This window comes from Triticum urartu, chromosome 3A (assembly GCF_056163025.1).
Source record: "Triticum urartu cultivar PI428250 chromosome 3A, HENAU_Tu73, whole genome shotgun sequence".
NCBI classification, from domain to species: Eukaryota; Viridiplantae; Streptophyta; class Magnoliopsida; order Poales; family Poaceae; genus Triticum; species Triticum urartu.
Window position 1 is genome coordinate 724935104 of NC_141875.1, and position 22950 is coordinate 724958053.

At 43.9% G+C, this 22950-nt stretch overlaps 1 pseudogene; it reads left to right on the forward strand.

Annotated features, from left to right (window-relative positions):
* The first annotated feature begins 14788 nt into the window (after window positions 1-14788).
* Window positions 14789-16151, forward strand: LOC147982232 (uncharacterized; annotated as a pseudogene).
* The last annotated feature ends 6799 nt before the right edge of the window (window positions 16152-22950 follow it).

Genomic DNA, 22950 nt, shown 5'->3' on the forward strand with positions numbered 1-22950 from the left:
CCCGCGAGGGTTTTTCTGGAAGCAACGCGGATGTGGACTCTCGGGAAGCAGGACGACAATGACAATATTGCGATGGACGGCAGGCGAGCGGCTGCCGGGATGGGGCCATGTCGAGAACCTCAGACAGGTGGTTGGTGATCCTGTCGAGCTCGGAGATGTGGGCTCCGGTGGCTCTTGGCAAGCCTGCCATGGCCACCACAACGGCCAACTCCAGCAGTGCAAGATCCATGACGGCTTGGGGAAGGAGGGAAGCTACGCGCATCGTGCTTTGTCTGTAGCGTATTCGATTTGTTTTTGGCCAGGTTTCAATTTTATGCACACATGACAATCCAAACGCAAGGAGAGATGTGTGTGCGGGTACAAATCTGCTAAGCCCATGGTGGAATCGGCGAAGGAATTGGCTTTTCTTTCCTTCCATGTAATTGTCCAAACTGTTTTTTTCAGTTCTATTTTAAAATCTCAGCCGTCAATCTTTATGTTAACACAAAATCAACGGATATAGGTGATGGATGGAGAACTATGAAAGGCTCCATCCTTTATATTTAGGTAAGGATACATTGAATCTATTGGAATTTTTTGGAAATACACGGTTCCTTTTTTTTAAATACATGATGAACATTTTCAAATATGTGTTGGACACTTCCTTGAATACATGATGAACATTTATTGAAATATGCGTGGAACACTTTTTCAAATATCTGTTTAACACCATATTGAATACATGATGATTTGTTTTTCAAATGCACGATGAACATTGTTTCCGTACGAGCATGACGCAATAACGCTTTAAGCCTGGTTTCTTTTTTCTTTAATCCTCAAGTGTTCGGCATCTTCTGCCTTGTCTCGTGTTCATTTCTTAACGTAGTAGACATAAACAATATAAGCATGTATATATGCCTACGTGGAAATCCCACAAACCGAGATTACGCTAAAAACACATGCGATGATAGGCACCTCTAAAACACTACTTTGGTCATGAATTCATACCTGCGATTGCTGATGTACCAATTTCAGGCCTTCTTTCTTCTGGCTGGGCACTTATAACAGTCATATAAAGTTGGAACTCAGTTGTTCCCACAGTACCCTCATCATTGTATCTGCTTGCAGGTTGGCCAGATAAAAGCGGCGGCAACTTTCGCTGATGTATCCACAGTAGCTCCGCTTTCCTTGCCAACCTGCGACTGAAACCAATGCAATTTGCCTAGAAAGTTTTCCGGGAACGGCCTGCTGGCTTGGGCTTTGACGTTCGAGATGAACTCCTTGAGTCTCTTCATCATGTGAGCCCCTTTAGTCTACCTCCAGCCTCTCCTGGCAGAGCTGAGAAAATGGAGAAAGGATCAGGAACAGTAGGAGAGCCTTTATCGACTTGATTAAAGAAGCACGTGTACCTTGTGTCCAAGCAACACCATCGGCCTCGGCCTCATCATTCCCTGTTGCAGGTTGGTCTTGTGTCTTGATACCAGATCCACCTTGCAGCGGCTCCTGCTCCTCTCCTAACCTTGCAGCTGAAATTTAAAAGGATCTGTTGAGAAGGCAAATGAACCATAAGATCGAGAGGTATTTCTTAATGTCCTCGATAAAAGAGTCAGGCTTACTACGTTGTTTGAGACCAGCATCCTCGGCCTCGGCAGCAACCACCTTTGAACCAGCCAGGTCGGTGATGTTGGGCGGCGAGGGGCTTCTCTTCCTCTTACTTGGCCCAGGGATGGCACCGTTGAGATTAGAGGAGGAAACATTGCGCTTGCGCCCCCTCTCCTGCTCCTCCGTGTCATCTTGGGCTGGCAGGTTGCGGTCGAGGTAGATCTTGTCATCGACGAGCTCCTTGTTGGAAATTCGCCACAGGATCAATCACATCAAATTACGATAAAGATGCACACGAAAAATTGATAGCCAAGGGCGTGTGTCGCGCCCCTCTTTTCTCTTTTCTCCACGTTACAAAACTCACGCAACGCTGCATATATATATACATCGTCCTAACCATGGCGCGTAGCCGACTCCACCATAACCTAATAGAACACAGTACTCAAGGCATGCAAGCCATACACCGACGCACACTTTCCTAATTACCGGTTACGCTGATCACAATTAAGCTAAGCCTACTCACATAAAACTAGTACTGCCAAACTCAAACACAACTTAGTACTAGTAGCACGTAGGCATGTTTAGATTATCCAACACTACTGGACGGAGCGCCGCTCGTGTACCTGCCCGGACCAGCAGGGCCCCAGCCCCGTGCGAAAATGAGAAGTCTGGCGCAGGGGAACTCGCCGACAACGGACGATGCGTCCATGGCCACTTGTCGGAGGTTGGATAGGAAGGCCATTGGCCACATGTTGCCGACAGCAGGACCAGGGGGATTGTTGGCTACGACGGCGGCTGCGCCGTCGGTAGGCGGAGGATGTGGGCGGGCGCCGGCGCAGCTGAGGTTGCTGCAGAGTTGCTCGACGAACTCCTCCTCCTCCTTGGCGGCCAGGGCTTTTGGATCCATCGCACAGCCTGGGGCGCGAGCTGGAATGTACTCTGTAGTCTGTAATGTAAGGAAGGAAAGGAGGGAATTGCTGTGAGCCTGTGACTGGATTGGACGGAAAGGCCAGCGTTGGTAGGTAAACTAGGAAAGAAGTAAATACAGATGAAAATTCTTTACATAATGTGAATATATTTTTTTCAATTATACGTTAAATATTTTGGAAATACATGGTTAAAGTTTTTTAATTACACGATGAACATTTTCAATATGTGTTTAACACTTTTCTAAATACACGATGAACGTTTATTCAAATATGTTTTGAACAGTTTTGCAAATATATGTTTAAAAAGTTTTTGAATACATGATGTTGGCGGCCAGGGCTTTTGGATCTGTCGTACAGCCTGGGGCGCAAGCTAGAATGTACTCTGTACTGTTGGGAAGGGAAAAAGAATGGCTGTGAGCCTGTGACTCGATTGGACGGAAAGCCTGGATATATATAGCAGCGTGGGTAGGTGGTAAGAGGGGCTAGGGTGTAGGGAGAATGGTAAACTGTAAGAAGTAAACTCGGCAGAATTGGAAGGAAGTAATGTTTCTGCGTATGATTTCATCTCCGCGCGGGAAGAGATAGGGATCCAACATCAGCGTCAACGTCAGCATCGTCATTTCAGTCATTTCATTCATGCCTCGCGGCCCAGATTGATCCCACCATGGATGGGCCAAAGCCCTTTTATTTTAAAATTCTGTACAGCGTAATTAAATGAAATGTTCAAAGAGTTTAGACCAACGTCGCTTCAGAAATTCTTCGATTCTTCCTTTTCTATATTAATTTTTTTGCTTTTGTTTCTCTATTTCTCTTTTGTTTTAAGGACATTACAAGGATGCATTTTGGAGATAGGTCAGTATCTGTGTTTTTGAAATGTTCAGAATTAAATATTTGTCCATGTATTTATAAATTGTTCACGCAATTTGAACATAAAAATGTATGTGTTAAAAAAATGTCGTTGTAATATTAATGTGTTGACACATTTTTTTAAATAATGTGTTTTTCATAAGAAATGTTTTGCTCATCAGTATTGGATGATGCTACTACTGTCACGAACATCCTCATGCGATGGCCGTTGTTCTAGGACTAAACTAAAAACCCTTAGGATGAAAAGTGTGCGTCGACAAGTTCCACATGACAACCGGCATTATGCATGTAGTTACAGAAAATGCATCTCCATATGGGCCACTGCTCGCCGTAATATTCCTTGCTCAGTCATCAAGGACCACAGCCCACTGACACAATGATCAGCGGAGGCTGTCGTCGCCTTGACTGAACCTCACAAGCATGTCATCATGATAGCTAGATTGGCTGAGGTGCCCAGCCTTTGCTCGGCCACCTCGACTAACCTCGCTACCAAGGCCTGAACTACCTGTGAAGATTAGGTGATGCCCACAAAAACTCAAGAAGTGCACTGAAAGCATAAGAACAATGGGAAGCTAGAGGCAGGAACTCCATGTTTTCTATTTAACTTTGTGCTTAAAACCTTCAAATAGCCACTACTTCTAGCAAGCACTGCCGAATATTTAGACTTTACTTTCTCACAGATCCCACTGGAAGAGTCAACCATATAAATTACTCATCGTCTTAGCTTTAGCACACTAGAATATATTTACACGAGAACATACTCATTGTCATAACCAGAATAAATCTAGACTTCCGAATCCCATAAGTTTTAAATGAGGCTACCTCAAAGAATGATAAGGCCAAGGAACCAAATTAGGAAGCCAGCCAATAAAGAGGATAGTTATGCAATTGTTTGTAAGTTAGAGTATCAATCTTCGCACACAAACTTCTTGAATATGTCGATAAAACTGCACAAAAAATTATTGCACCAGATAGCACACAGATAGTTACCTAAAATCGAACATCTCTCCTTGATGGCTATCACTATTATCAAGTGCTGGTTTATACAGATTCCAAATGCCAAATCATTTGCAGTTTTGCACTCAGCATAACTACTACTAGGGCTATAGCTATCTTCGCCCTTGCTTCAAGAATTATTTTAGCCAGCAAGAAAATAAATTCAAGATTTGATTTTGATAAAAGAATTCATAATTCGTGTATGCAACTTTATAGAGCACCCACTATCTAGTGCGACTTCAGATATAAATATATAGGCCTCCTTTTATTTTATTTTTACCAAAACAAAATTTACCATGGTGAACAAGTAACTAAACCCTTGGTTACCGACTGTAGCATAGCTCTATTGGCCGAAGAAAATCGTCACTCAGCAACGCTTTGTTTAGTGTAAGCCAGCTAATATAATTGAATCCTTTTTACATGCTTCGTGATTGTAGCTAAAGCCTATGTTTTAATACAGCCATGATTTTTTCCTCACACAGCGTAGATAGGTAGAGTACACAAGTAGTAGCACTACATGTCATCTACCCATATTCTGGTACTAATTAAGGGCGAGAATTACCAGTGCCTAGCTAACTAACTAGCGTTCATATTTCTTGAAATGCTTGGACACATAAAGAAACATGAACATATATTCTAGTTATGATGCCACAACGAGAAGCCTAGAGGACAGAAACATATCTCATCTTGCCATGTTTTGTAACACCCAAGTTGTATATATAATAGACTGTAAAACTAAAGAAAAACACAAAATAATGAACACATATTTAATTCTCATGTTAATAATATGAAAATTCACTACGAGAACATATAGTTTATAATCTACTAGAAATAAGCGATGGCTCCAGTAATGAAACGCAGCCGGAATTCATGTATAGACCAACAAGGCCCCTAACAAACTAGGAGGAAACTAGAGTTATGGAGGTGGGCTCGCAATGCTAGAAGGGCCTGGTTGCATCTCGTCCAGATTGTCTGGTTCCCACCTCAGGCTAGCAATGGCCAGCTGATGTTCCATGGCACGCGAGGGTTGCGAAACCATCGGTATGGCATCAGGCACCGTCACCTGCAGAGAAGCATTGTCTTCTTGCACGTCCTCACTTGCCTTGTCTTCATTTCCGGCTGCAGGCTGTGAAGACATGCCTCCATCTCCGTGCATAGGAAACAAACCACCTGTAAAAGGAATATTAGCATCCAACTCTTCTATGTAAACACTTGTCATAGGCACATCTCAAACACCACTTTGCTACCTGCGATTGTTGATGTACCAATTTCGGGCGTTCTTTCTTCTGGCTGGGCACTTGCGATATTCAATTGAGAAGGCCACTCCCTTTCTCCCACAGTACCCTCATCATTGCATAGGCTTGGAGGTTGGTTACATTAAGTACTGCCAACATTAGCAGACCTCTCCATAGCGGATCCATGGTCCTTGGCAACCTTGGACAGAAACAAATTCAACTAACCTAGGTTGCATTCCGCCAATGGCCTGGATCGGTTTTTCACCTTCGAAACCAGCTCCTCCGCTCTCTTCCTGATGTCATCCTAGCTGAGCCCTAGTAGCTGAAAATGAAATATACGAGAACTTTTCTGCATGCATAGGAAACAAATCACCTGGAATAGGAATATTATAGTTTCAATTATTCTATCTAAACATGCCAGGTCGAAAGAGAAGCCTCCAGAAATTAGAAAGTACTTATGATTTGTTTTGGTGCAGTCAAACAAAATGTAGGATCTTTCTTTGTAGTGCGCGTACATTCAAGCAAGTCTCTACCGGATAGATTATCAATGTTGTCCTTAGGCTTATATCAGATTTATCAATTGACAAACGTTAATATTGCAAGTCATTTAGTAAGCAAACATAAAGCATTTCAATAATGTAGTACAAATACTTACCATATGTCTGAAGTGGGAATCCCATTTTCTAGGTGCAGTGTTTTGTCTTAGTTTCACAGTAGATAGTTTTTCTTGTTTATTGCACGAAGTGACTATGATATGAAGCTCAAATTTAGTACAATGTGTCCAGAACTATAGATTGACAAGTGAAGAGCATAGAGTGTGTATTACAAACATTGGAGTGATAGGGGTGGTGTAGCTACGCTAAGTGCCTATGTATTAAGCCTTGGGTGTGTGCATGTGTTGGGGTGGTATGTGTTTGTATCGGCTTGTTGATGGTTGTTTCTTTACATTCAAACTTCCCGACTATGTCGATTAAACCGTGCTGAAGAATATTGCACCAAGATAGCACATAGATAGTTACCTAAAATCGAACATCTCTCCTTTATGGCTATCACTGTTCTCAAGTACCAGTTTATACGGAGTACAAATGTGAAATAATTAGCAGTTTTACACTGAGTATAACTACTAACTACTACAAGAGGTATAGGTTTTTTTTCAGATGACAAGAGCTATAGCTAACTTCCAGTGGACATCCGTATAAGAATTATTCTGGCCAGCAAGCAAATAAATTCAAGATTTGATTTTGATAATAGAATTCATAATTTGTTTATGCAACTTGGTAGAGTACCCACTAGCTAGGGTGGCATCAGATATAAATATCCACACATTTTTTTAGGTCATTTTTACCAAAACAAAATTTATCATGGTGAACAAGAAATTTTAGTACATCAACCAATACATCAAGTATTGCTTCAAATGGCAACAGCCTTAGTCACTCACGATAGCAGAGCTCTATTGGCCGAAGAAGACATCACTCAACAACGATTTCTTCTAGTGTAAGCCAGCTAATTGACTCCTTTTACTTGGTTCCTGATAGCAGCTAACGCCTATGCTTTAATACGGCCTTGATTTTTTCCTCAACCAACGCAAATAGCCAGAGTAGGCAAGAAGTAGCATTACGTGTCAACTACCCATATCCTAATAGTAATAGCAAGAATTACCAGTGCCTAGCCAACAAACAAGCGTTCATATTTCTTAGAATGCATGGAAACTTAAAAAATCATGAACATATCTTTTAGTTACGATGCCACTACAGACAGCCACATACTAGAGGAGAGAAACATATCTCAGCTTGCCATGTTTCGTAACTGCCACAGTTGTATATATAATAGATTGTAAAACTAACACATAAGACAAAATATTGAACACATTATTAATTCTCATGTTAATAATATGCAGATTCACACAATTTAAATATATGGTATGATCATATCATGCATAAAGTCAGGCAGCGGCACACAAACAATGTCAACCATTCAATTCGAAAACATATAGTTTATAATCTACTAGAAACAAGCGACAGCTCCAGTGAAACCGCAGTCAGAATTAATGTATAGACCAACAAGGTCACTAACAAATTAGGAGGAGCTAAAAGGGCCAGGTTGCATCTCATCCAGATCGTTTTCTCACCCGTCCAGATTGCCGGGTTCCCTCCTCGGGCTAGCGATGGTCAGCTGACGTTCCCAGGCAGGCGAGGGTAGGACATCCGGCACCATCGGTGTGACATCCGGCATAATCACCTGCAGAGAAGAATTTGATCCCAGAACAGCATGCACGTCCACATTTGCCTTGTCTTCATTTCCGGCGACAGGCTGTGAAGACATGCCTCCATCTCCATGCATTGGAAAAAAAACCCATCTGTAAAAGGATATTAGATTTAAACTCTGGTATATCTACACTTGTAAGAGGCACATCTAGAACACCACTTTCCTACCTGCGATTGATGATGCACCAATTTCGGGCCTTCTTTCTTCTGGCTGGGCACTTGCGACACTCATTTGAGAAGGCAAGTCCCTTTCTCCCATAGTACCCTTGTCACTGCATCGCCTTTGCAGGTTGGTGAGATAAAGCGCTGCAAACATTAGCTGACGTCTCGACATCATGTCCACGGTCATTAGCAACCTGCCTCCGAAACCAATTCAACTTGCCTAGATAGTGCTCCGGCAAAGGCCGGGCTCGGTTTTTCACCATCGAGACCGGCTCCTCGACTCTGTTCTTGATGTTAGCTTGGCTGAGCCGAGGTCTAACGCCTTATTGGGGCTGCTCGTCCTGTGACATTGTAACTGAAAATGAAATAGGATCGGGAACATATAGGAGAACTTTTATCCATGCATAGGAAACAAATCACATGTAACAGGAATATTACAGCTTCCACTTCTTCAATCTAAACACTTGTTGGAATTCGTCTCAGGAACGGTCACATCAAACTAGAAGAACACGCGCGCACAAAATACTTGTAGTCCTTGTTTTCACTCTTTACTTCTTTTCCTTTTGTCTCACCATCACGTAATACGTTACAAACTCACGCTGTCACTTGCTATGAATATATAGGCAGAGCTGCCACCGACCTTACACAAAGTCTAAACTTACTTGTACTTGACCTCCTAGTACTGCTATGACAGAAAAAATATAAGCATGTATATATATGCCTACGTGTACCAATAAGACCCGGACGAACACCACGCCATAGAAGTAGAAATAACACTTTGCAAATCCCACAAATCAAGATTATGCTAACAACACTTTGGACATTCATACCCGTGATTGTGGATGTACAAATTTCAGGCCTTCTTACTTCTGGCTGTGCACTTATGACATTGAACCCACAGTACCCTCTTCATTTTATCTGCTTGCGTTCGCTGATGTGTCCACAACAGATCCCTGGTCCTTGCCAACACGCGATCGAAACCAATTCAACCTGCCCAAAAATTGTTACGGGATAGGCCTAGTGGATTGGTTTTTCACCTTCGAGGTCAGCACCTGAATGTCAGCCTGGCTGAGCCGAGGTCTACCTCCAGCCTCTCGTGGCATTGTAGCTAAGAAAATGACATAGGATCAGGAGTTCAACAGTATGTAGGAGAGCCTTTCTCCATCTTTTTTCTACACTTGGTTAAGGAAGCACGCGCAGCCTCGGCCTCGGCCTCGTCATCTTCTTCTTGTGTCTTGAAAGCAGATGCGGCTCCACCGTTTGCTTGTTCTCCTTGATGACCTTGGAGCGACTCCTGCTCCCCTTCTAACCATGCAGCTGAAAATGTAATAGGATCAGTTGAGAACGGAAATGAACCATACGATTGAGAGGTACTTGTTAATCTCCTTGATAAAAGAATTAGGCTTACTACCTTGTTTGAGAGCAGCATCCTCGGCCTCGGTAGCAGCCAACTTCGAAACAGCCAGATCCTCATCGAGATCGGTGATGTTGGGCAGCGACTGGCTTCTATTCCTCTTACTTGGACGGGCGATGGCACTGTCCAGGATGCAAGGTTTTGGTTACCGAATGGGGCATTTTTACCGAGGGGGCGGTAAACGTGGTGACCACGGTTACCATGAAATTTTGAGCAAATTTTGAATGAATTTCAAACAAAATTTATAATTTAATTGTGATTTCAAATTCTTTCAAAATAGATATAGATAGCACTTGAGCTTATATTTATCATAAAAGAGCTACTAGCTAAGTGGAACATTGTCTACACGAGTGCTGTGAGGTGCTCCCATACTTCACTATACATTGAGCGTTTGAATTCAGTAAATTCAAAAAATTCGAATTTTTTGCTCGAAATGACCATTTACCGAGGCGTACTAAAATATGTGGTAACCATGGTAAATCTTGATATTTCGAGTGGTAAGCAAAACCCAGCCAGGACGTTGATTGGCTCCTGGTCGAGATTGGAGGAGGAGACGTTGCGCTTGCACCTCCTCTCCTGCGCCACCACCATGCCGTCTCTCTCCTCCTGGTCATCTTCCGCTGGCAGGTTGAGGTCGGGGAAGATCTTGTGTCATCAACGAGATCCTGGACGGAGAGATGCTCCAGCGAGCTCGCCTGCGCCACCACCATGCCCTCTCTCCTCCGGGTCATCTTCGGCTGGCAGGTTGAGGTCGGGGATGATCTTGTCGTCAATGGAGTGACGCTCGTACCTGCCCGAGCCAGAGGGGCCCCATCCCCGGGCGAACGCGCGGGAGAAGCTGAGAAGTCTGGCGCTGGTGAACTCGCTGAAGGCGGACGATGCATCCACGGCGGCTTGGCGGAGGGTGGCGAGGAACCCCTTGGTAGACAGGTTGACAACAGCTGGAGCATGGGGAGGTTCAGGGTGGCTGTTGGCGATAACGGCTGCTTCTCGGTCGGGCGCGGGCGCATGCGTGGTCGCTGAAGAGTTGCTCAACGAGCTCCTCTGCCTCCTCGGCGGCCATGGCTTTGGGCTCCATCGCACAGCCTGGGGAAGCGGCCTAGAATGAACTGAATGGAAGGAAATGTAGGAATGGTTGTGATGCAACTAGAATGGACTGACATATATAGTGGCGAGGAACTGAATTGGAACGAATTAAATGCAGATAGAAATAGAAAGAATTAATTTTTCTGTGTACGTTTTCATCTCCGCGCGCGTATGGATAGGGATCCAACGTCAGCATCGTGAATCCGTCAGACCGTTTAGCAATTTCAATCAGGAAAATTGGCCCAGCTTAGATACCTGCTGACGTTGGCCCATCAGTTGACAGTAAGCGTATTTGAATGAAACAATATTTTTGCACAGATCCAAAACACTATGAATTTATCCCTGCTTACTGCCATACCCTATTGCTGCTAATTTGTGGATTATACATTTTCTCTTGTTCAGTCATTCTTAAACAGCATCATTGTGTTGTGCATAATCCTTTACAAAAACAAGATGATTAGGCCTTGACACTTATAGACTATACTTACATGGCGTGCTAGCTCGTCCGTATATCACAGCGTTTGAAACAACGAAACACTGCAATACATTGCAAGCATGTACAATTGTACTCTAATACTCTTGAATCGTAGTAACAAACTCATTAGTTCACAAAGAACATATATAATATTTCCATCAAACATATGTACTACCTCCATGAGCGTCTATACCTTGCCTACTACTACGACTTGTAAATCGTGCTCACCTATAGTCGCATCTCACATGGCTCAGATATTGCCTACCTTCATGAACATCTATACCTTGCCTATTACTTGTTTTTTCAATTTTTTTTGTTTTTCTCTATTTCTCTTTCATTTTAAAGGAAATTACAAAGATGCATTTCGGAGATAGGTTAGTATCTATGTTTTTAAATGTTCAAATATTTTCAAAAGGGATGCACACTTTTTTAAGTATGTTCATCTACTTCAAAATGGTGCTCGGGTGTTTAAGAAAAAATCATGTAACTAGAAAATAATTTGTGCATTTCAAAAGAAGGTCCATGTAAATAAAAAAGGACAATCTTGAAAACAATTCACATGTAAAAATAATTCCATAATTTTTGCAAAATGTTAATGTACACAATTTTACTGGTGTATTTCCGAAAATATATCCATGCAATTTATAAAATTCATGCATTTTGAAGAAATGTTCATAATTGTAAATATGTTCATGTAATTAGAATCTGTTGACGCAATTTCAAAATAAAAATGTTCATGCATTCATAAAAATGTCGTTATTATTAATGTGTTTGTTCGATGCAATTTTGTACCAAATAAATTTGAAGAGAAACAAACATATGCATTATTGAAAAATAAGAGGGAAGAGCCAAGTATGTTTACCCATACATGACGCACAAGTCCATGGTGCATAAGTAGTTGTTCGTGTACAATACCACTAGCTAGTGCAGATTAAAACAACTTTGCAGATTTTGCAATTGTGGTCTTACCTACTAGTACATGCACGATTCAGTTATCACATGCATGTAATCATCTATCACATACGCGTAAGCTTATGATCACCAATGGATTCATACGTATGTAATGTCATCAGGCCCCTTGTTACAGGCTTGGCAACTCTGATTGATTTTCAAGTGCTTATTAGCAAGGATAGATCGACAGGGAATAGCACTCTAGAGCGCGCGCCACATAAATATTTTTATCTTTACTGGGCAGACTAAGTTCCATACCGAGTCCCATGTATAAGATTTGTCTGAAGCTCCAGTTGTTGATTCCAACTTGTGCCCAAGTTGAAATTCCCATTCTGTATGGTATGCAGATCGCACTGTGAAAATCCCTGACACGTTGGTCTTACGCCTTGTGACAAACTTCAAACTACTCGACCGATAGTGCTACTTCTAGGGTCACACTAAATGGTCAGCCTAGGCCACGTGGGATGCGACCGTTCCCTACGTGAGCTGAGTGCATATTATGAGATACTCCACTTGCATATATAAGCCGATTTTGGGCTGTTAATACACACTCAGCCTTCATGGGCTGCCACCGTAGTGCCGCTGGGAGGACGATCGCGTAGTGGCTGCTGCTTATGCGGAGCCCTTGGCATCAGACGAGTGTTTTTCTCATTATATGCCGAGATTTGTGTAGAAACCAGTTGTTTTTGGATGGTATTTACTTGTATGAAGGTAAGCCGGGCCACAACCGGTTGTCGTTTGGTATCTCCAGAGCACTCGGCTCACGATGTACTACGCTGAGTGAACAAGAATTTACACTCGACTTGCATCCAAACACTAGGCAACATGTATTTCTCCCATAGTAGCTACCACCAGTATCACACTAAGTGCCTAGCCCAGCCTCTCTCGAAACAAAAAGGCAAGGCCAAGGCCCATGTGCTGAGTGAACGATACTCTTGCGCATGTGATGACCACTTCTCCGCCAGATATATCATTTCGGAGGGATTTGGTTGGACCCCGTCTTGTGTCATGACAACATTTTCTATCCCGTTTGGATTTGATTAACTTGACACATGGGCGGGATGTCTTTCGCTAGAATCTTACTACATCTAGGTCCTTCACTGTTGACTCCATGTATCATGCACTATCGCAAACATAGATTCCAGTGGCCAATAATAAACAAATCTGGAAATCGAAGATGCCACTAAAAGTTAAGATTTCCATGTGGTATCTTCGGAGAAGAGTTGTGCTAACTAAAGACAACCTCGCTCGACGCAACTGGAAAGGAAGCAAGAAATGTAGTTTTTGTACTCATGACGAGACAATCAAACATCTCTTATTTCAATGCAAGTTTGCGCGTTCTACATGGTCCGTTATCCAAATAGCGTCAAATTTGTATCCACCAACAAGTGTCACCAATATATATGGTCACTGCCTTGATGGAATACGAAATACCTTTAGTACGCTAATACGGGTGGGAGCGTCTGCTTTACTATGGTCGCTTTGGCTATGTAGAAATGACTGTGTTTTTAATGGCAAAACTTCTTCTCCTATGCAGGTTATTTACCGTTGTACGCACTGGCTTCGTATGTGGTCTACTCTGCACCGAACGGAGTATCAATCGCTGTTCAAAACGGTGTGTATGCAGTTGGAGCGGGTGGCCAGGGAGGTTTTTACCCAACATGGGTGGCAGCATAATCTTCGAATCGGTCCACCTTCTCCGTCGACATAGGCATAGTTTCGGCCCCATATGGCTTTACTGTTGCCACATTGTCGTTTTTATATTTTTTTTGTCAGACTGTTTGTTTGATGGTTGTGTGCATCTTTGCTATGCAGAGGCCGGGTGTCGCTCTTTATGTTTTGTATCCGCTCGATGCTACATTTTGAGTTAATAAAAGCGCCCTTTATCGAAAAAATGTGCTATGCGACTGTAGCGCAGGTGAGCGCGGCTTACAACCCACAATAGTCGAGTGATAAAAGCTTCCGAAGGTAGCACATTTGATGAGATAGTGCACTTTTCTTCGAAGATGGCGCGGTACAATTGTATTTCCTCTGTCTTAAATTACTTATTTTAGATTTTCCTAGATATGGATATATTTAAAACTAACATGTGTCTACATACATTTGTATCTAGAATAATCTAAGACAATTAATTCTGGGCGGAGGGATGCTTGAGACGTATTGCTGTGTTTTGTTGCTCCAAACGGTGCACTGGCCGGGGCCCGCCCAGGGGGAGAAGTTGGTCTCATTTGTTCCGAAAGGATCCGGTTGTATCCCGGCCTCATCCCTGGGTGGAAAGTCTGACCCGGGCCAAGTGCCTTGGGCATTTGGGCGCTCAAAGCCATGCACTTTCCTCGGCGCGATCTCCATGAGTTCCCCGGGAGAGCATATACGCCTAGCGACATGGGGAGAGAATCCCCTGTCTCATTCGCTCATGGCTGTCTATGACCCTCCACCCACGAGGTCGCTGCCGGCTGCCGCCTGTCTCACCCATCGCCTCATGCATATATATGTTGCTTGCCTTCCTATCCTATCCTCCTCGATCTCTGGTTGTGTCTCGTACTCACGTCCCCCCATCCGCCTCTGTACTAACCGGTGTATTCCACTAGTTATATACTACTCCCTCCATTGTCAAATATAAGTCTTTTTAAAGATTCCAACAAGTGACTACATACGGAGCAAAATGAGTGAATATAAACTCTAAGATATGTCTACATACATCCATATGTTGTAGTTCATTTGAAATGTCTAAAAATAATTATATTTAGGAACGGAGGGAGTACTAGTTATACTTGGTTAGACATGCGGCCATAGCTGAAGTTCGGCTCCTCTCCACTCCAACGAGAACAATGGCTGATGATCGCGCCTCAAGGGATGTGAATTCCCACCCTGTCTCTGTTTTCCCTGGAAATACTCAACCTCGCATCCAAACAAGGCCGCCCCGCTCCCACCCCTCTCACAAACTCACAAGGACGAGGAGAAGAAAATCGTAGTACACCTAAAATTTTACATCTTTCCAATTCACCATTGCTTTTACTTCTTTCCAGTTTTGGTCGGATCCAATCCAAATCCATTCCCGCGCTCGCACTCACCGCACTGGCAATGGATGGGAGCGCTAGGCGCCGCCGAGGGTCCTCCTCCCACCAACCCCAGGCCGCCCCTCCACCCTAGAATCAGCGCTATATATTGCCGATGCTTTCAGCCCTAGAATCACATCCATCCACCACTCCCCCCGCGCCGTCATTCTCAAAGGAGAAAAACATAAGCCATGGCGGAGGAGAGCGAGCTCTTGCGGTGGTAGCCACTGCCACGGAGATGGAATCGCAGCAGGTCCTCAGCTTTAGCATGTCCACGGCGCTGCTGAGCTGCCATACCTGCCGCCTCCCCCTCAAATCCCCCATCTTCAAGGTATGAATCGCCATGGATCGAAAGTTTCTTTCATCAATTAATCGTCTTTGCATATCATATCTGGATCCTGCTATCTCAACTGAATCTTGACGCCAGTGTGACGCCGACCATCTGCTGTGCTTGTCCTGCCGCGAACTCCATGGAGAACCCTGCGGCCTCACAGTTGTCCACTTAGCCTTTCTTGACACCTTCGTGTCCTCCGTCATGGTGCGGTGTGACTTCGAGAAGTACGGCTGCGACGCCGGCGGCATCGTGTACCACGAGTCAGCCGAACACAGGCGCGCGTCCCGCACGCGCCTTGCGGATGCCCAGCCAGGGCTTCGGACGGCGGGGGTTGCGGCTTAATCGGCTCCAAGCATCCCCTACCATCATTGGTTCCGATGGCCACTCGCGCCCCACCATCTGCATCCCCTACGGCCAGCCTCGGATGCTTTCTGTAGAGCGTTAGAGAGGATGGTGGCGACCCGGCGCCGCAGTTCGTGTGCGAGCTCTCTGTAGAGCGTTTTCTGCCCGCGGCACCATTCATATCATCAAGATGAAGTCGCCCCTAATGAGCAGCAGCTCCCTGTCTGGCGGCACCCCTGCGCCCGGCGACGGCAAGTACGAGTGGTTGCGGGTGCTCAAAAAGAGTATTTGTCGGGTGATACTCTTCCCCTCTGCATCTACATCGAGGCCGCCTCCACCCCTCCACCTCTTCTGGCCATGGCTGCGGCTCCTCCTTGTCCGGCCGCGGACACGAGCAAGCCAGCAACAACATATCAGAGCAATGGCAGGAAACGGAAAGCTTCAAGCAACCTGCAGTGAGGAGGAATAAACTAGCTCGTATGCAATGGCAATTCCAATTACTATACCTACTAGTATTTTGCTATTTCATAAAGAATTAAATCTTCCGTTATTTACAATTGATGATTTTATATATTGTAATTTCTCTACAGTGTTGTTGCCATGTTGAATCAAGCATACTCCTGCCTTTATTTTTTCTTTTTTTGCGAGAACTCCTGCCTTTATTTTGTGGTCAACGATCTTGCATATATAACAGTGCTAGCTAGTTGATCTCGCCTTGTTGCCGAAGAATAAATCTGCCGTGAGGCAGACTGGGGTCTGGTGAGGCAGATTTTCTCCTCCGTGTGGATGGCAAGGAGATTTTGGCAATCCCCTTAAAGGATGACTTTGATGACATCTCGGCCTGGCACACAGATCCCAACAAGACTCCCTTTACAGCCAAATCAGCATAAAATGTGTATAGTACACTCCATGGATGAACCTAGGGGAGTTTCGTCTAATATGTACTGTATGAAAGATCATTGTGCCACACAGCAGGGCAGACAAATAGTAGCACCTACTCCACGCTGCAATGTGCTAGGGGATGATGAAGGGAAAGTAATTAGGGGATAATGCTGGATGGATAGGGCTTTGTATTAGGGGATAACACAAGTGAGTCACTAGTGTCTTGGTGAGCCAGCAGGACAAATCACCTAACGCACGGGAGAAACTCCAAACTGAACCTATACTGCAGGCATTAATAATGCTCAAGAAGCAGCACAGGATTGGGGTGCTCAATATGATAGTCCTAGAAAGGGATGCGTAAACCCTTGTGATGAATATGACATGGCACTCAAGAGAGTTCTTTTTAGTTATGTTGAATTTTTTTCGGATTTCTTGGTGTGTATTGCTCAAGAGAGTATACAGGTTTCCTCATAGCCAAAGAAATAAATTTAGTTATGGAGATATTTATAATATAATATAATATATATGAATAAGAAGCATACTATAATCTTTTATTGGACGTTTCAGCTCCACCATTCAAGCAACTAGCACGGCTGCCTGTGCGAGCGTAATCAGTTTCAAGTTTCAACTAGTTCCTTAAGATATCATGCATTATAAAATGGGTCTTATAGGTATATACGTAAACTAATATTACTGTCCAGCTGCGCCCCTGACCTGGGCAAGTTTAAGTGTGGTTCCGCTACCGAACGAGTATTTGTCCGGTGGCACTGTCCCCCACTGCATGTACATCTAGAAGCTTGCACCTCCCCCTCTTACACCTGCCACCACCACCCCTTAATGCCATTGTTGCCCCTCTTCCTTGTCCGGCCACCAAGAAGCCGGCAACCAAAATATTATAGCAACATGAAATGGAAATGTACAAATACGAACAAAAGGGATTTTATACACGGTGGACACAAAGGGGATTTTGCCGATACAGTTAAAGGCTGATATGTTGATAGCAAACTTATCCCAAGGGTCTCTTTACAGTCAAATCAGTATGTAAGGTGTACAATTGATGGATGATCCTGGACCGAATTCGCCTGGTACGTATGACGGAGCATTGTGTGCTACTCAGTGTTTGAAAGTACTAGGATAAGCAGACACTCTTGGAGGATAGGGTGGGAGCACCAAGAATCATGCTATGCATTGGATGCACTCCAAAGTCTAAACTTAATCGATTACATGCAGACATTCTCTAGAAGCAGCTCAGCATTGGTGGCTAACACTCAGATAGTCCTGGAAAGTGTGATGCACAAGCACTTGCGCCTGCTGTTCAAGGAAATGAACATGGCATGCCACCTAACAGAGCTCTCTCCGAAGATTTAAAATCCTTAGTTGTGTTGACATTTTTTTTAAGTTTTGTTTTCCTATCGCCTGACGCCTATATAAAGTCGTGGACACCTTAGTTTTAATATGAAGTAGTATCATTTTCTGGACACTCTATGTTCTTTTTTCATGCATATCATGCCTATTATTCTGTGGTTATGAATACATATAATAGTTGAATGCCTTACTACAAAATAATAAATTTCATTTTGGAGATATTTTTTAGAAAATACTATGAATGAAAAGTAAAATGCACTATTGTATCAGATATATCAGCCAAACCTTTTCAGTATAACCACAGTTCGCGTGCAACCTCTCTGTAGAGTGTTCTAGATGCGGCACAACGCATATGGTCATGATGAACTCGCCCCTGAGGAGCAGCAGCTCCCTGTCTGGCGACGCCCATTCACCCGATGACAGCGATTATGAGTGGTTGCATGTGCCGAAAGAGTATTTGTCGGGTAACACTGTGCCCCTCTGCCTCTACATCGAGAAGCTTTCTCCGGTGGCCTGCGCCCCTCCACTTCTTCTCTCCATTGCTGTGCCTGCTCCTTGTCCGGCCAGGGACACCAACAATCCATCAACAACATGTCAGAAAATTAGGAAACGGAAATAATCAAGCAATCTACAGTGAGGAGTAATCAACTAGCTAGTATGGGATGGCAATTCCAATTACTATACCTAGTATTTTGTTTGTGCTATTTCATACAGAATTAACTCTTTTGTAATTTACAATGGATGATTTTATATTAATGTATTGTCTCTACAGTGTTGTTGACTAGTTGCATCAAGCCTACTCCTGCATTTTATTTCATGGTCAACGATCATGCTTATATAGTTGTTGAGCTCACCGTGTTGCCGAAGAATAAATCTGCAGTGAGGCAGATTGGGGACTGGTAAGGCAAGGGGATTTTGGCAATCCCGATAAAGGATGGATGGTGGTTATGACTTGACAGCCTGGCACGCAGATCCCACCGCTCCCTTTACAATCAAATCAGCATGAGAAAGTGTTGTACAATCCATCGATGAACCTAGGCTAGTTTGTCTGATATGTATGAGGGAGCGTTGTGTGCCACACAGCAGGGCAGACAAATAGCACCACCTACTCGGCGTTGCAATTTGCTAGGGGATGATAAAGGGCAAGTAATTAGCTATTCATGAATGGCAGTTTCACAGCTGATAGTAATGCCGGATCGATAGGTTTTTGTGTTAAAGGCTAACACAAGTGAGTGCCTTGGTGAGCAAGCAGGACAAATCACATAATGCATGTGACACACTCCAAACTGAACCTATATTGCACCCATAAATGCTTGAGAAGCATACCTAAAATATGACGGGGAAGGGGGTGTCTCCAGTGTGGGGGTGGCGCCCCTGGTGCCAGCTGAAGCGGCGGCAGCGGAGGCCGTGTGACCCGTGGCCTTCGGTCAGCATTGACGCGACCGTAGGATCACAGGAAGATGATTGACGTTTTTATGCATAAATTTTTTGACAAGTATTTGATGCACATTTTGTTCGAAAATAGGAAATGAACATTTGTTTGCGTATATGTCATGGCACTTTTGGAGAAACATGCGATGGACATTTTTTTAAGTACACGGTGAATATTTTTAAAATACAAATAATATTCTTCAAATATATAGTGAATATGTTTTGAATATATGTTGAATATTTTTTGAAATACGCGGCATTTTTTAAATACACGATAAACATCAAATATGCCTTGAACACTTTCTCAAATGCAAGATGAACATTTATTGAAATATGTCTTGAACACTTTTTCAAATATGTGTTGGACACTTTCTTGAATGCACGATGAATATTTTTTTTCAAATACATGATGGATTTTTTTTCCTACCGAGTGTGACCCAAAAACGCTTCACACCTGAATATTTTTTATGCATCCTCCAGTCTTCCTCGTCTTCTGCCCTTTCTTGCGCCAGGTTCTTCCTTTCCTCTCTCTAACTCTGCCACCTCGCTCTTCCTAGTCTCACATCCGGTGCATTGGGAGTTGCACGTGGTCTTCTCAGCCTTCTCCTTCCCGTGATTGATATGTCTAGTGATGGCTAGCACCGACGGGTGCGGATTCGACCCCACTGTGTACTCCAAGGACGGCGAGGTGCAGTCCCCACCAACGCTCCCACAGGTAAAATGCATCCTCGAAGGGTTATGAGGGGTATCAGATGGGCGATGAGAAATGGGAGGGCTCCCACATGGTGGCAGAACGCATGCTGCTAGCAGAAGTGGCAGTGGCGGTAGTGTGGCCCCTGAGGCGGAATGGAAGGAAGGAATGGCCCTGACTGGAATCGAGTACTGGAATCGAGTGAATGGCTGAAGATATATGGTGGTGTGGGTTGGTTGGAGGAGGCGCAACGGGTGAGGTCGCACATAGGATCTCAACCTTGGCGGCTGCTAGGGTTCAATGGTTCCCATTGCCATCACAATCAAGAGCGCGAGGGGAGAATGGTAAGACAGGACTGAAGTGGAAAGAATTAAACTACGTAGAACGGGAAAGAAGTAACATTTCCACCTATGAATTCTTCTCCGCACACTTGAGAGTGGAGCGATGTATAGATTGATCCCATCTATTTTAACATCGTCGTCGTGAATGCACCCAACAATTCAGCTATTTCAATCAGGAAACTCGGAGCAGATTGATCCCCGCAAGGGCCAATACCTAGACAAACATTGTTCCCTAATTTTTGTATCCAGTTGTTTATTTCAAGGAAATAATATATATTTTGGCCTAGATCCCAAAATCCTACAAACACTTTAAACCAATTCGTATTCTGAAAGGATGCCATAAAAATTATAGCCAAATATTATAGGGAAATTACAGGGATGCATTTTTTAGATAGGTGACTATTATTTTTTAATGTTCAGGCACTTTCAAAAGGTATTCACTTATTTTTCAGATATGTCCATGTGTTAAAATAATACATGTGACCAAAATAGTATTTGCAAATTGAACTATACTCACAGAGGACATGTTCCTTAAACCTTAAGTGATATCTGAGCCAGAGATCATCATAACCACTACGATGGCGAATGCTTGATCATTGCAAAGGACGGCCTGTGGAATGTCATCTTGAACCATGTATGTGGCATGCAATGTTGTCCAGAAAAGCCTAGAAGGCATGAGTTCCCATGACGGCAGTACACCGGTAGGGCAGGAGAAACCGGCTGGTTGTATCCGCACCACAGGCCTTGTGAAGATCGGAATCCACAAGAAGATACTAGCATTTTCTTTATAATATGCAACAAACATTTTTCATATTAGTGGTTCCGGTGATAAAAGAGTATCTGTCTGATGACACTGTCCCCAGTTCATGCACATCGAGAAGCTTGCACCTCCCCCTCTTTCAACTTCCGGCACCACCGTTAAGGCCACTATAGCCCCTCCTCATTGTCTAGCTGCCGACACCAAGAAGCCATCAAATAACATATCAGAGCAACACGAAATGGAAATCAATAAATACGAACAAACTGCAATGAGGACGAATCAACTGTAGGATGTGATCATAATTATATGTTTTGTTGTTTCAGAAGGAATTAGCTCGTTTATTATATGCAGTGGGTTATTTTGCTTATGTGATATCTATGGTCTTAAATCTAAAATAAGTGAATAACATTTTTACGTGCCTCTCTATGTTGTTGGTTTGTTGCTTCACTGATTATTCATATATATACTACTAGTTGATCTATTGATACATATTTCATGCACGGTGGACACAAGGGAGATTTTGCCAAACCGGTAAAGTCTAATATGTTGATGGCAAACTGATCCCAAGAGTCTTTGTACAGTCAAATCAGCATATAAGGTGTACAATCGATGGATGATCTTAGACGGAATTCATCTGGTATGTCTGACGAAATATTGTGTGCTACTCAGCGTTGGAAAGTACTAGGATAAGAATAAACTATTGGAGGATCAGGCAGCAGCGCCACGAATCACGCTGCATTGGGTGCATACATTCTCTAGAAGCAACTCAGCATTGGTGGATCACACTCGGATAGTCTTGTATCGGATATATCAGCCCCATCTTTTCAAGTTGTTTCTTTTGATGTATTATAAAATTCCTCCCATAAGCATATAGACCCAAAAAAACTGTGTACTTTAGTCTACCTCCAGCCTCTCCTGGCAGATTTGAGAAAATGTAGAAAGGATCAGGAACAGTAGGAGAGCCTTTCTCCACTTGATTAAAGAAGCACCCGTACCTTGTGTTGGAACAACACCATCGGCCTCGGACTCGTCATTCCCTGTTGTGGCTTTGTCTTTTGTCTTGAATGTAGATCCAGCGTCTGGTCGTTCTCCTTGATGACCTTGCAGCAGCTCCTGCTCCTCCCCTAACCTTGCAGCTGAAAATGTAAAAGGATCAGTTGAGAAGGGAAATGAACCATAGGATCGAGAGGTACTTCTTAATTTCCACCATAAAATAATCGGGCTTACTACCCTTGTTTGAGAGCTGCATCCTCGGCCTCGGCAGCAGTCACCTTCGAACCAGCCAGGTCGGTGATGTTGGGCAGCGAGACTCTTATCTTCCTCTTACTTGGCCCGGGGAAGGCACCGTCGAGATTAGAGGAGGAAACGTTGCGCTTGTGCCTCCTCTCCTGTTCGTCCGGGTCATCTTCAGCTGGCAGGTTGAGGTCGAGGTAGATCTTGTCGTCGATGAGCTCCTGGACGGAGCGCCGCTTGTACCTGCTCGAACCATCGGGGCTCCAGCCCCGTGCGAACACGCGGGAGAAGCTGATGTTGGCGCAGCTCTCTATGTCGTAGCTGGAAAATAATTCTATTAGACCAGGTCTCACGCGAGACCCATCCTAATGAATAACATGTGGCATTCACAAATCATAAAGCATCCCCCACCTTCCATTTAAAATCAGGGGGAAAGAAAAATTAGATGATTTGTGATTTATGAACGCCACGTGTCATCCATCAGAACGGGTTTCACCTACTAACCGTGAGACCTGGTCTCATACAATTTTTTCCAGCAGATAGGTTTGGTGGCTA